Source organism: Abramis brama, assembly GCF_963993115.1.
Source record: "Abramis brama genome assembly, chromosome: 18".
NCBI classification, from domain to species: Eukaryota; Metazoa; Chordata; class Actinopteri; order Cypriniformes; family Leuciscidae; genus Abramis; species Abramis brama.
The window spans coordinates 26,393,174-26,408,051 of NC_139980.1; the positions used below are offsets into that span (position 1 = coordinate 26,393,174).

General features: G+C 40.1%; 1 protein-coding gene across 2 annotated transcripts in view; it reads right to left on the reverse strand.

Moving 5' to 3' along the window:
- The window catches only part of hivep2a (HIVEP zinc finger 2a), a 75,535-nt gene extending 61,300 nt beyond the window's left edge, over window positions 1-14,235 (reverse strand). Inside the window, exons 1-2 of one of the 2 annotated variants that reach the window (XM_084091016.1) lie at window positions 13,944-14,235; window positions 9,835-9,903 (exon numbers count right to left, since the gene is read on the reverse strand). The gene's annotated coding sequence lies outside the window, so the exon portion shown is untranslated. Of the gene's footprint in view, window positions 1-9,834; window positions 9,904-10,342; window positions 10,759-13,943 lie in introns of those variants that run through there. The other variant, XM_084091015.1, reaches the window with a different exon arrangement.
- Window positions 14,236-14,878: the final 643 nt, after the last annotated feature.

A 14,878-nucleotide genomic window follows, 5' to 3' on the forward strand; every position in this document is an offset into this window, starting at 1 on the left:
ATGTTGGATTATTGACCTGGGAAGTTGAGCCAACAGGCCAGTGTCGGAGGTGCTCCATTCCCAGCAGGGCACTTATCGTGCGGGCAGGGGGGTGGCCTACCCCCTCATCACCAGCCAAATCCTCCATATGCAAGTGTGTTTGATGACAGATGACATACATTAGGGATTACCTGCCTTATACCACACAATGGGGGAAAATACTCCACGTTTACTTATAAGTAGGTCACCTTCAAAAAGAGGAGATTGCTGTTGCACCAGTGAACAAAAATTGAGAATATATGATAGAGATAGGAAGTAAATCTTATATGACTGACAAAATGAGCAAAACAATGACTAGATAGTGCACAGATACTAAAAACAGTCAAAAAGGCAAACAATTACCCCTGAATGCAGGATTAAGTCTCTGTCCATAGCATTGGTCCTTTTTAGTTTTTGTTTTAGTCATAGTTTTTGTCTCTAAATCTAGTCAAAGTAAATGATTATAATATGACAAAAATATTGACTAGATTTAAAGACAATGTTTAAATCTAGTCCATATATTTATCATATTATAATCATTTATTTTACACTAAAAAGGCATCTAATCAGTGTTGTTATTGTTAACTAAAAATTATTTTCCTTCATTGAAATAAAGCTGAAATAAAATAAATTAAAAATATTGATTAAACAAACTGAGAAATGTAGCCTTGGCAACTAACTGAAATACCAAAATTACTCAAACTAAAACTTAAATATAAATAAAAGAAATTAAGGCTAGAAGTTATAGAATTAAAAAAAAAAAAAAAAAAAAAAATTACATAATAAAAACAACACATAACAAAATAACAAAAAAAGCTTGTGGTGTAAAATAAAATTAAACTGAAAAATGGAAATATAAAAAAAGCTAAATTCAAATGATTTACAAATACTATGATAATATATAAATAATATTAAAATAGCTGCATCAAATTGAAAAAAAATAGAAAAATAATGCTTTACTTTTAATGCATTGTTAATATCTAGTATTTTTTATATTTTTGTAAACAATAGGATTTAATTCAATTGTGTAATTAAAATGTGCAGTTTTTATGTCTTCGTTATCAATAACCAGAAAAAAAAAAACGTTTTAATGAACAACACTGATCTATGCTGAAATCTTTCCTCATTACTCCGTTGCACTGATTGCAACACCACCACCCCCTCGCTACACCCTCATCCCGTCGCAGCGAGAGTGGGGCGAGAGCAGCTCTTTTCGGCATGCGGGTGGCACGTGGGTGTGCTGAAAGTGAGGCGGGGAGGGAGGAAAGCGCTACTTTTTGCTCGGTGCTCAACGTAGCTGCCACCTCACCAACTCAACGAACAGCCTCTGCCAACCAATCCTACCGAGCTCAGCTCACCACCTGCTCAACAAGCACCACAGGAAAAGAGAGAGTGAAAACAGAGCTCTCCTTGAATAACCCCCAATCAGGGTTTCCTATTTTCTCCAGCTTTCTGACAAACCACTGCCAAAAAGTCATTATAATGAGCAATAATAACAGTCGATTTATGTATTAGCCAGTAATATGATGTACATAAACTTATTCCTCCATCCAGGAATATGAGATCAACAACAACAACAAAAATTGAGACAAAGGGTAAAAACTAAAGAAGCCTGGGATCTTAAAGTACATAAAGTAAACCAACTGTGTTCATGACGTGAGAAATACAAATTTCCTTAACCTTTTGACATATAAGAGGTATTTTTACCATTACAATTATCCTGCATATTTACATCAACATCCTCATTATATTATATGGATAAATGTTTTCAATACATTTTCTCATGTGCAATAGCGAGTGGGCGTTGATACTTTTGTGTCAACAGTGACCAAATACCGAAAGCCTTAAAAAGGGTTTATTCCAGACAGAGGGTCAGAATGAGGGTTGAAAAATAATTTTTCCAGATGCGTATTTGTTTTGATGCGCAAAAACAAACTTTATTAACATTATAAGTGAACCTCAATGGACATATTCAAATAAAATAAAAAATCCATGTCATGACCAACAATGTGTGAAGAAATAAAGCATTTATTTTATAGTCTCTGATTTCATTGCCATCTGGTGCTATCATCCATCTAGTGATCTGCATACTTGGTATTAGTGATGATGTTAGTAATCTAATGATGGATTTTCATGCAAATTAGCGGCGCATTCTGCTGGTCATCTGGAGGTGTTGGGTTAATAGATTAAGCATGATTAAAATAGACGATTAAGTCAAAGAGGTGTCATATAAGTGCGTCTTTGTCTGCCTTTGACTCCACACACATCCGGGGAGAGATAGCAGTGCACAGGGGAGTCTGCGAGATAGAGCGATATGCATCACTAGAACCCAGAGTTCAACTCGTGAAACCGCCACAAATGTAATGGGTCTCTTACTGTGATGCAATACCACGCCAGAAACAGCATCGCCATCTGACCTTATCGAGACAGCTGAGCGCCCGCACACGCACTTGCATGTGGCAACCGAGTGGGCATGAAAACCACAGGCCCGGCTTCACCTCCAGCACGCATCCCTCCACCTCTGCAGAAGCTCACGCATGCACCTTGTCAAACAGGAAGCGTGCTCCGTTGCAGCTGTGCAGCTTTTGGACGGTGTGCGATTTGCATTGACAAAGAGAAGGAAACGAAAGGAGGGCGTATTTCAGCTCTCTGCCAGAACGCCGAATATAGTGTGCGGCGCGATGTGTGGGAGAGCAAGGCAGGACAGTTCCTGCTCACTCTCTCGCTGCTTTCCATGTGCTTTGCCTACGGACACACGCCGCTCGCCTTGTCTCTGCCCGGCTACAGGAAACAGCAGCGCGCACGCTTGTTGTCCAATCCTGGGCTATTCAAATTCAAATGCTCTGTTATCTGGAAGTGGCATGAGGAAGAATAGAACAACTGAGGGGCTGTGCGGTGCTGAATTTCTACTGTACAGCCTGGCAGTAAAACAGGGCCCAAAATACAGTTATTTAAAGGGATAGTCCACCCAAAAAAAGAAAATTCTGTCATCATTCACGCACACTCATGTCATCCTGTATAATTTTCTTTCTTCACTGCAACACAAAAGGCATTTTAATAAATTATAAATATTCTTTCAATATAGTAAAAGTGAATGGGGTCCAAAATTAGAATAATCATAAAAGTGGTCCATACGACTAATGCGCTACATAACAAGTAAAGCAATACAATTTGAAAATTGTTATTAACTGAAAAACCTTCAAATCTGCCCAAGATTATGTGAGACAGAGTTTATGAGAGAAAAATCACTGAACAAATGATTCATTAACAAACAATTCATTTGAATCAAATAGTTCTCAATTAAATGGTTTATCCAGTTCACAAAACCAGATTCGTTCAGACTTTCTCAAATTTAACTCACTGGGGCCCTATTTTAACGGTCTGAAACGCAAGTATCAAACGCGAAACGCAAGTAACTTTGTGGGCGGATCTCGACGCAAAACTAAAATGGGTTGGTCTGAAGTAGCTACATTACTCATAGGTGTGGTTTGGGCGTAACGTGAAATAAACCAATCAGAGCATCATCTCACATTCCCTTTAAGAGCAGGCGCGCTTGTTCCATGGCGGATTGCTATTATAACGGCGGATTTGCCAGGCGCACGGCAGGAGCGGTTCACAGCCGAGGAGACCGACATTCTCGTCAGGGCCGTAAAAGACTTAAAAGAAGTGACATTGTATGGGGATGGGAGAAACCCACCCAAATTAGCTTCGGTTAAATAGACGTATAATAATTTGGGCAAATGTGTAAGCTAGATTTATGCCTATTTTTTCACATCTTCATGGACACCACAATGATTTCCCTCATGTGGAATATTTTTCCTTGTAATTATGTATGGTTTGCAAAAATGGCAACTGCTGCGTCTGTGTGTAGATGACAGAAGCAAAGTGTATGCGCGTTGTGCACACGCTACATTATGGCCAAGCATGCGTCCTTAAAATAGCATCTAAACATGCCAATGAAAACGCGCCACTGACTTTAGACTAGGTTTTTCCTGGTCTGTGGTGGAATTGTTTTCTGGAACTGCAAAATAGCACCAGGGAACGTTTGCGCCAGAACACGCCTCCTCTTTTCGCTGAACCGCCCCCGGCAGCGCAAGTTCATTCCCTAATTTACCGACGTGCGCCTGTCGAGGGAAAAGTCCACTGTGCGTCGGGTGCAAAATAGGAATGATACATGCGTCGGTGTACAAAATCACTTGCGCTGGGTGCAAGATAAGGCCCACTATCTCAATAATCCATTTGTAGCAGACCCACTGGATTGGAAGAAAAATCAGTGAATAACAACTTAAATTTCAGTCTCATAGACTCTAGACTCTCGAATATAGTACGCAAGTTGTATGGACTACATTTATAATATTTTATGATAGTTATGGTGCTTTTTTGAAGCTTGAAAGCTCCTCATTCCTTTCAGTTGAACAGAGAGTGACCAAGACATTAGTCAACAAAATCTCCTTTCACATTCCATGGAAGACAGATAGCCATAGAGGTTTGGAACGACATGGGGGTGAATAAATGATGACAGAATTTTTGGGTAACAACTCCGTTAACCTATTTTCCAACCCACAGACACTGTATCTAATGTAACATTGTCTGTTAGAGAAAGGTGTGCTCCATGCGTGGTTACTCGTAAACGGTTTAGGTGAATGAGACTGTATGTGTGTGCTCGTTGATGCCTACGTACAAGTTTCCGTGTGTCTTTGAATAACTGTATGTGTGTGTGGGTGGGTGGGTGCTCTATTTCTGATCAGATGAAACACCTGCACATACTATTGTTCTGCTTGGGAAAGATGAGACTGGTTTTGGTCCCTGTGCGGCATGTGCTTCATTCTTTACATGTGTATGTGTGCGTGGAACCTTTCCCCGATACACTGTTGTCTTTTTTTACTGTTACCTAATTAGTCAGCAAAGAGCTCATGTAATCTAGTGACACGTCTAGCAGCATAATAAATTCTTAATGTACTGAATCAATACAGACAGATCAATCAGAGCAAGGGTTGAGGGTCAAGAGTCTCCCCACCATGCTGAAATTCACTCGAAGGAAGATGTACTGTATCTCCATTCATCCTCACACACGCTGCTTCCTGCTTTTTATTCTTCTTTCTCTGTCTGTTCCTCTCTCTTCTAAGCTCCACTAATACAGCTTCTCTATCCATCTGATTCCATCAAGGACAAAGCACAGTTCTGGTAGGTTCCCATAGTAACAAAGTATGTGTTGCTGCTTTAGGGGGCTTTTGTGCATTGTCTTCATCGGGGTTTACACAAAAGCGGCGGGCTGACCAATAGCTCTCGTTTTCCTCAACCTCGAGCCGTCGGCGTGACCTGAAACCCCTGCTGTTGTTCATATCATAAACAGTCATCTCAGTGTTGTGTATCAAGGAGGTTTGTGTTCTTCTGAAGAGCAAGATCCTCCATTAGCATATTACATGCAACTGCTGACAGGGAAATATTCGTATAATCATCATGCTTAGTGTTTTTGCCGTGCTGTGTGTTTTACTAAGTCAATCGCTCATAGACCACCTCCTCCACTTAAGGGCTAATGGACGACTAAATGTATCAAGCAAGGATTTAAGTAATATCAGATAGCATAAAGGAACTGTAAACAGGCAGTGCATCTGGGTAAATTATGCTGCACTACCAACAAACTACGTCTGATTGATGGAGTTTATTTCATAGTGAAAATTCAGAAAATTCAAGGTTTAATACTACCTGGGCTCAAATCGACAGCATTTGTGCCATCATGTTTTGTGTACCACAAAAATGTATGTCCATGATAAAATGTATTATCTTAAAAAAGCAAGAATATGAGTTCTTGTGAGGCATAAGTAAGGCTTAACCAAAATAAAATTGCAATAATCTGCAATTGAATGAAATAAATTGTTTAGGACTGCACAATAAATCATTTTAGCATCGATACTGCGATGTGCGCATCCGCGATTGTCGCATCGCAGGATGTGTGATGTCAAGTGAATCGTAGTTGATCTATGATCCGTACGGACTAGGCACCGCGGTTTAAATCCGTGATTCTCGGATTAATTGCAATGTTTAACCATCATACAGTGAAAGTTTATCATTTGCACATGTTTTAGGTTCTGTCAGTTCAAACATTCAAGCGATTTTAAGCCATTCAAGCGCAAGAAGGCACGAAAGAGAACTCATATCGAGCTTGCACGCCATTTTCTGTGCACACACACTTAGCCCCACAGATAGCACGTGAACACAGAATTCTGTTCTCACCCACCTCTGTTTGAGCTAGAACAGACACATACAAGCACAATAATGTTAAAATACCAGCCTCGGCAAGCATACTAGGAAACACGACTGTGGCTTACGTGAACATAAACAATTGAAAAAGAAAATGTATACGTATCATTGTATTGGATTTGTGCATTAGCTTTAAAAGTGACCGCAGCCTAATATACCCGCTGCTGACTGTGTCATTTTTGTAGCTTTAACAAAGATTAATTATATTTTATTCATACAGTGCAGACTGCAGTGTTATTTGCATTTGATTATTCAAATTCTGTAACTGGATACTGTTAGACTTGACTTGAAAAACATAATGCACTGTATTTTTGTTCTATTGTATTTATCTAATGCTTGTAATTTGTTTATTTTCAGATTCACTCCCCTACAAAATCACCTCAGTCATTCTATAATTATTAATTCTTTCCTAATAGAGCTATTCAAGTCATCTGTTCTCATATCTAAATTTACGTACTTCACAGAACATCTAAATATCGCAATGTCAGTTTTTTCCAGTTTCGTGCAGCCCTAAAATGTATGCACCCCAAATTGTGCAGCCCAACATGGTTAGTAAACAGGGAATATTCCTTAAAATATAGAAAAATCGGATGTCAAGAAACTTGGAAGAGGGGCTTGCGAATGTTTTTGCACCGATTTGAAATCAGAGTCACTCTCGGAGTCACTCTCCATGCACAATTTCATTCAGTTGTTTATTGCTTTCTCCCTATTTGGGACATAATGTACACCTGATGACCATTCAGAGAGATTTTAAACAGCTTGCGCTCTGAGTTGGCAGCAATCAGAGGCTTAACATTGAAGAGCTGTAAGACAGGAAGCCTGTCTCTCTCCAGAGGACTGTAGTCACTGCATTGGCAGCTTTGACCTTTTTGCCTGTAAGATGCCTGACCTGACAGCCCCTTAATAGGGTGAAAAGTGTCATGCACTATAGGGACAAACATCTACTTATACACACACAGGTCAGGAAATGCCCTGACCATGACCATTTTATGAACGATAATCCATAACAAAAATCCTCCATCGCCACATTGAGCTGAAAAGGTGAGCAGGTGAGAAGCATTACTCAGTCAGTGCTGACTTATTGCTGTTATAACTGGACTGTTGCTGAGCTTAGTGAATGACATCATGCTCGTGCTGGTCAAAAGTCCAACTGGTATTCATGGTTCATGGGTGGCAGTAATGTCACAAAAATGTGATATAAAAAAATGTAGGCATTTTCAAAATGCATTATTTACTACACCAAAAATCCTTTTAGTAACACTCACTAAAAATGCCAAAGACAACATGCTGATGACAATAATGGGCTGAATAATGAGTAAAAATTTCACTGACTTGTTATTATCTTCTGAAACACCCCATATAATTTACAGCATTAGCAAAGTTTCTTTCATTTGTGAGCAAAATTAACTTTATCACTGAAATATACACAAATAAAATTAGAATCTGAATGAAAAATAAAAAATCTGAATCAAATACAAAGTTCTGGCATGAAACTCTCATGGTGCAGGCTAATAGGTCCTTTTACTCACCTGTTCATAATCACATTGTTATCTATAGGGCGCAGCTGATTGGTTCCTGCCATATCATTAGCCAATGAGCTGCATGCTCAACCTTCAAATACTTGGGTAGCATTTACCTTAGCAGTGCAGTGCGCTTTCAGAAACCCTCCGCCTTCCCCAGCTCCACCTGTATAGATCTGCTATGGGTAATTCATGTACGCTATATTGTACAGCAGCAGCATGTCTTACTTGCTCACAGCAGCGTGTCGTGTATGTATTGGCAGTAGCAAGTCCTGTACTTGCTCTGCCGCAGCAGCAGCAGCAATAACCTACAGTAGCAATAAAAGCAGCAGCAGCAGCACAGCAGATCTATTGCGCCAAGACCAAACATACAGCATTGTCATACCCATCACCATGCCAATCACTCCGAGAGTTGTCATGACAGAACTAGAATAAAAGAGTTCAGGAGATCTGTATCAATATCTAGTCATACTCAGCATACCAATGTTCAAGTTAACATTTTATCTGGCATGATGATTCACTTCAACAGGTTACATTATAGAGCATAAAAAGTATTTTCCATACTCAAAAGCACCTATACCAAAGTTCCACTCATCACCTTTATCATTTTGACCCAAATATAACCCGACCCTACACTCAAAGAGGATTGGCAGAATGACCTTTTGACCTCTTAATGCCCACCACGCTCACGCTCCCTGAGGTAAACAAGGGTAAGAGCATTTGCCACTCAGAAGAGCCTTACTGTCGTACAGCTGTCTTTCTTCCAGGGGCCGCATGTTTTTCCAATTAGCACAGCGAATGATAACCAGAGGGCCTTTTGCCGTCAACTCAAATCAGCAAAAAGCATCACAACACTTCTAGCGAGTTGGAGTCAAGAACAATCAAATGGCATTTAACCCACAGTGATACACATCAGCATGACAAAACATCTCAGTCTATCGATCAAACTATTTAAAATTGTTGCTCAACATAACCTGAACTTTACAGACTAAACACAAACAGAAAAGTCCAACGGCTTGCCTTTTTCACCGCCTCGAGCAAACTGTGGTTACATCACTGGATTGCTTCAGGCATGGATCAACATTCACCACCCACAATACTCCGGTTCAGACAGACACAACAGTTCACACTACCTGTCCCAGAGCTAACCACCGAGCTTCACATCGACAAACGCACACTATAACAGAAATTACTTCACCACACCCTGAATCAACCAACACGTGCTCCATTTACCTTTATACACACTGTACAATTGTACAATTTGCTCAGTGTAGCTGGTGCCTCAATTTTGTTGATCCACTGGCAGGCTTGTGTGTTGCCTGATGGTTATCAACATATTATACATCTATTTTTATGGTGCAATCTATGTACAGTCACAAACAGCTCTTTGTATACTGAGCATATGGTCGAGGGAGACTGAAAGAAAGAAAAACAGAAGAGGTCTGGTCTACACAAAGAGTGGTACACAACAGGACAAATACAGTCTATAAGGCCTACCTCAAAAACCTCCGCTAAAACAATGCATGCACTGAAGATGACTAAATTCTAGAATAGATTAGAAAGTGCATTCTACTTTTACTATTTTCAGTTCCTCTTTCAGATTCTAGTCCCACTAATTCATTCTCTGTTATCTTAAACTCATCCCTGAACAAAGTTGAATACAAGTTCATCAAAAGTGACTGAAAATAATGAGAGCCGAGAAATACTTCCTAAATCAGTCTGTTGCGATGATATTCATCATTCTTATAATGAATAATTAGCCCAACTCAATTACCTGCACATTAATTATGCAATCCTATTAACAAAGCTCGGAAACTGCAGTTTAAAAAAAAGTGTGGTAGGTTTCAAGTAATACACCCTTACACAAGCATTTCAGGGGATGCTTTACCAAAATACACAGAAACCGATGACGTCACCACTTTATGAACTTCTGATTGATAGAGCTATAAGCATAAACACCTGTGCTAATTTATGCAAATCGACATGTTTGTTGGCACAGTGTATCTTAAACATACATATCTCAAACATACTGTACCCAGTGTTTGGTTTTCTTCTCCTGACGGTCCTGGGAATCTAATCCAGGTACACACCCTCCTCACACACCCTGTTCAGAAAAAGATAATGTCATTAGTGCATGCAACACTGTTTTTTATTAAAGTACACACACATACCGACAAAAAATATGTGCAGCAATATTCATTATGCCATGTCATCTAGTGCATAAGTTATCTATAATTAGGGAAGATATTTTGTATTTTAACACTACACATTATAAGCAAAGGTATGACAGTGGGTTAAAAACTTGTTCCCGTAAGCCACTAAACTTGTGCGAATGTGTCCAGCATGGGTCAGATCCCCTGCCAGTGCCCGCTAGCCAGCTGTCACTTCAGCCAGACTCCATATAGGAGTTAAAAACAAGCAGCAAAGCAGCACAAAACCACCATCCACAATACAACCAGCTTTTCTTTACTTTTATTCTCATTTTTTTCCACCGCTCCTATCTACCCATCTATTATCTCCCCCTGCCCAGGTCAGTTGCTCACCTGACATGGCATCCTTCAGATCCTCAGGGGCTCCAAACCTCCTTCCTCTCTGCTGTGGCAATCGTGCAAGCCCGTACAATCACCATTCGCTCACGTTCTGCGCGAGAAGCTATTTCCCTGCCGCTGTCTGCAGCCTTCTCGCTCTCCCTCTCTCTCTCTCTCTCTCTCTCACTCTCCCTCTCTCTCCCTCCTCCTCTTTCGCACACTCTTTGGTTGCTCCCACTCTTGCTACCTTCACTTGCTCAGAGAAAGGAGCAAAAGAGTGAAAAAAACGATCCTGTTTCTCCGGTGTAAGCAGCTACACTCTGATTGGCCGGATGGTCCGGAGGAGGCGTCAACCACGACGAAGGCACACGGGCAATGGCTGCAGGCATTAAAATAGGTCTCGCCTTGCCCTGGTGCTGCAGAAAACGAAAGAAAAGAAGGGCAGGAGAGAGAGCGCGAGCAAGAGACTACCTCTTTTTCAAAGCAGGAAGGAGGGGAGGCCGTGAGTATTTCCTGTTGTGCAGCTGAAGCGAGCGAGGTCGTCACGTGAAGCATTCTCACTCTGGCGGGGTGTCAACACAGACGCCGGCTCATCTTGACACTCTCAAGACGACCTCGGGATTACAACACACATATGCAGATTCTTCCCAGCATCCTTACCAGATTCAATTTAACACTGCAATGTGAGTTAGAGGGCTAGATCTAGTGTTTTAATACTGCCATGAAATAGTGAGTATTGGCTGTATATGCTGTACAAAATGTTATTAGAAGATTAAAACCACATTAAAAGAAGCGCATCCACACATCACTCATCTCTGATTGCCCTCGATAAGGAATCGGCCCCAAGTACGTGGCCACCCCAGATCGCTATCTTAATTCTTAACCTTGTATTTTCAACAAGAAATGCAATTATGTAACCTAAGGCAACAGGTGGAAAAGCACAGCCCAGATGCAGGCATCCATTCTGTCACACTGTGTAAGCGGTGATACGCCTCAACTGTTTCCTTTCCATACCAGCACCATGAGAACAAATCCTTCCCCTCATCATGCAAACAGAAAACAACAGTGGCTCACTGCACAATTCAGCATTTAACCACAACTGGTGCATGCCAGTTTTCTTGCAGCTCAAACCATCCCAAGGTCATGGGTTCACTTCAAGCGATTAAATGTATAGGCCTACCTTAAATTAGGGGTGTAACAATACATTCATGTCACGATTTGGTTCGATACATGATACTGATCTCAAACAAAGCCAAAATAGAGTTTAAATTGTATATATATATTTTTAAAATTATCACTTCTAAGAAATATGATAACAGTTAACAAAAAGTACTGGTGGTTAAAATTCTAAATTTGGTATTTTATCAGGAATATACTTAAATAGGTTTGGTCTTTTTCCTTCTTCCCCAAGGGTTAGGGTTGTGTGCAGTTTGTTCCTTCAAAATGGCATGAGCTCTACAAGACATGAAACCAGTGCCCTCTGAAACAAATGACACCGCTGTGGTTTGAGTCAGTGTAAAATTGTTCTGAGGGTTCTCTGCATTTAATGCATTTAATGGCACAGAGGAACAGGCTGTCACAAAGAGCGTTTATTAAAATTTGGCACTTATGAATTTGAAGCCTATGAATATGCTTCTCTGCTTCCAGGAACCCATTTGTTTATGTTGGGATTACAGAATGAAAACAATTTCTAGAGATGAATCATAAATGTGTGTGTGTGTGTGTGTGTGTGTGTGTGTGTGTGTTTGTTTAAAGTGAGAACATAAAGGTGGGTCAGTTTACCTTTAAAAAGTGATTTTCCAACAGAAACAATTACAAACAAATTGCCAGAAAGCCTAGATGTGTCAAAGCTCAACATGGAATCAATGTGATTGATTCTGTTGTGGAAAAAATGTGTAAGGACATTTGTCAAACCTCCAACTCTGTCTGTTGCTTCTTGATGGATAGAACCCAGGTGATGGAAAACAAAATGATGTTTATGTATCATATGTCAGTGTCAGGAAGAGATACTATTGGTGTGTTTATGCATTTAGCCTGGACATATATATCAAGCCATAGCAAAGGGCACTGGCTCATCTGTTTGGCATAGTCAAATAAACTAATTTGCCTGATGGGCTGTAAATACTTAGCTACACCCTTGACCCTGTTCTACTTCTGCGCTTACTATGATGCTGTCTCGCTGTTACATAACCTTACTGCCTATGCCTACTGGATATACAACATATAATGTCTTAGATTAATTACAAAAGAAAAAACAAATTCAGCCTAACAATGAAATAAAATGCAAAAAATGTATTTTTGACAAACAGACTGAAGTGATTGATGAGATGTACATGGATCACGTGCCTAGAATTATAGGCTGTGTGTGTGCGTGCGTGCGTGTATGCGTGCGTGCATGCCTGTGAGCGTGCATGTGTGCGTGTGGAGTATGCATAAAAGTATGCATTATATATTATATATATATAATGGCAACAATTAATCGTATCCAAAATAAAAGTTTGTGTTTACATAACATATGTGTGTGTGGCTACTGTGTATAATTATTTTGTAGATTTAAATACACACACATGCATGTATATATTTAAGAAATATTTGCATGTTAATACTGTATATATATTTATATATATAAATTATATTATATATAAATATTTTAAATATAAATAACACATTTTTCTTAAATATATACATGCATGTGTGTATTTATATCTACAAAATAATTATACACAGTAGCTACACACACATATGTTATGTAAACACAAACTTTTATTTTGGATGCGATTAATCGCGATTAATCATTCATTGCCCAGCACGCATAAATGAGTAGGGACATATATACATATATGTGTGTGTATATGTACATACGTGTGTATGTATGTATGTATGAGTGTATAATATATATATATATATATATATATATATATATATATATATTGTGTACTTACTATATGTATGTTTGTGTACTTACTATATGTTGTGTACTTTAGCATCACTTTAATTATTTCACTTCTCTAATTACATGTAAATTAAAGACATTGTATGTAATGTATGTTTGAATTGCCACATTAAACAACAATAATAATAATAGGCTAATTGTTCTATCATATCACAACATGGTCCTTTATAGCAGGTGCAACCTGACTTCAGCAACAATCGCACATCGAGAGCCTCCCTAAAGGGGCCCTTCACTGACTGCGAGCGCGTCATGGAACATTCCCGGAACGAGCCAAAGTCCCACCCACCTTCTCTTCTGCTCATACACATACACGCGCACTGGCGGTGTGTACATGAAAATACAGATCACAACATTACCCATGCTGAAAAAAACAACGCTCTACAACACAAACAGCACAGTCTGACCCTTCAACATTAATGACAGTTGCTCTAAGGATAGAGATTTATTTCGCTTTTCGCATCAGCCGAGCAAATTCCTTAGAATATTACGCAATATTCCCTATACAGATATATCTGACTGCAAACCAAGCAAACTTGGTATTCCCCACACGTCCCATTAACTGGAGGAGACCCATCCGCAAGGCATTTGGCTTAATCACGCTTTCAAAAGATTTGTCACTCCCTGACATAGGGTGTACTAAGAACAAGGTGTACTAGCACTTACCGGTAAAACGTTTTCAAATCCGCCCACAACATTCCAGAAGAGTGTCAAACGGTTCATGCAAACGCCGCTGTCGCTTCCAGGCTGACACAAAATTGTGACACAACTACAATGCTGTAGACGCCAGGTGTTGGAGTTCAGTGTGGTGCGTCTTTGCTTCAGGAAGAGATGAAAGTGAGTTAGTCCGCTTCGGCGACCGGCTCGGGGGGGACGGGGTTATTCCTAGCGTCGCTTCCCAGAATAGAAACGGGAGAGAGGGAGAATTAGAGAGAGAATCTGCGCGCGCGTGTGTCAGTGTGATTGTGACGTCATCGGATCCCCCCAGCGCGCGTCCCCGTGGAGCTGCAGGGGGGAGGGAGGGGGGAGTGGGGTTGACCGAGACTACCCGCCCGGCCTCTTCCTTGTCTTGATTGGAGAGGGGAACTCCCTTGGTGAAATTTCTCCAGAACGAGCTCCTCTGACTCCAAACCGCGACACGACAGATGTCTTGTGTTCCTGCAGTTTGATGCATCAGGGCACGGCGAGAACGCGCAGTGACATTAGGTCTACTTGAATTGCGCAAGATTTCATTTTGAAATGCCCTTTCATAATGTTAGAGGAGTAGCTATTAAATAACAGATTTAGATTTATTTATCTACCAAGACATATCATCCATGAACTATTGCACAAGACGTGCCTTATTTCAACATCAAATTTTTCAGTGACCTGTTTTTACCTGCCTCCATGCATGACACGTTTAAGGGAAAAAACTGTAAACAGTAAATGATGAGCTCTGCATCATTGACTGTTTACATACAGAATATTCTGATAATAATGAGAATTGGGTCATATTTTGATTTTATAGCCTACTGTAAGTGTCAAGTAGCCTATGTGTCATCTGATTGCCATACTTTAAATCAATATCGAAATCTGATTAGGGCCTATATATCCTTGTATTA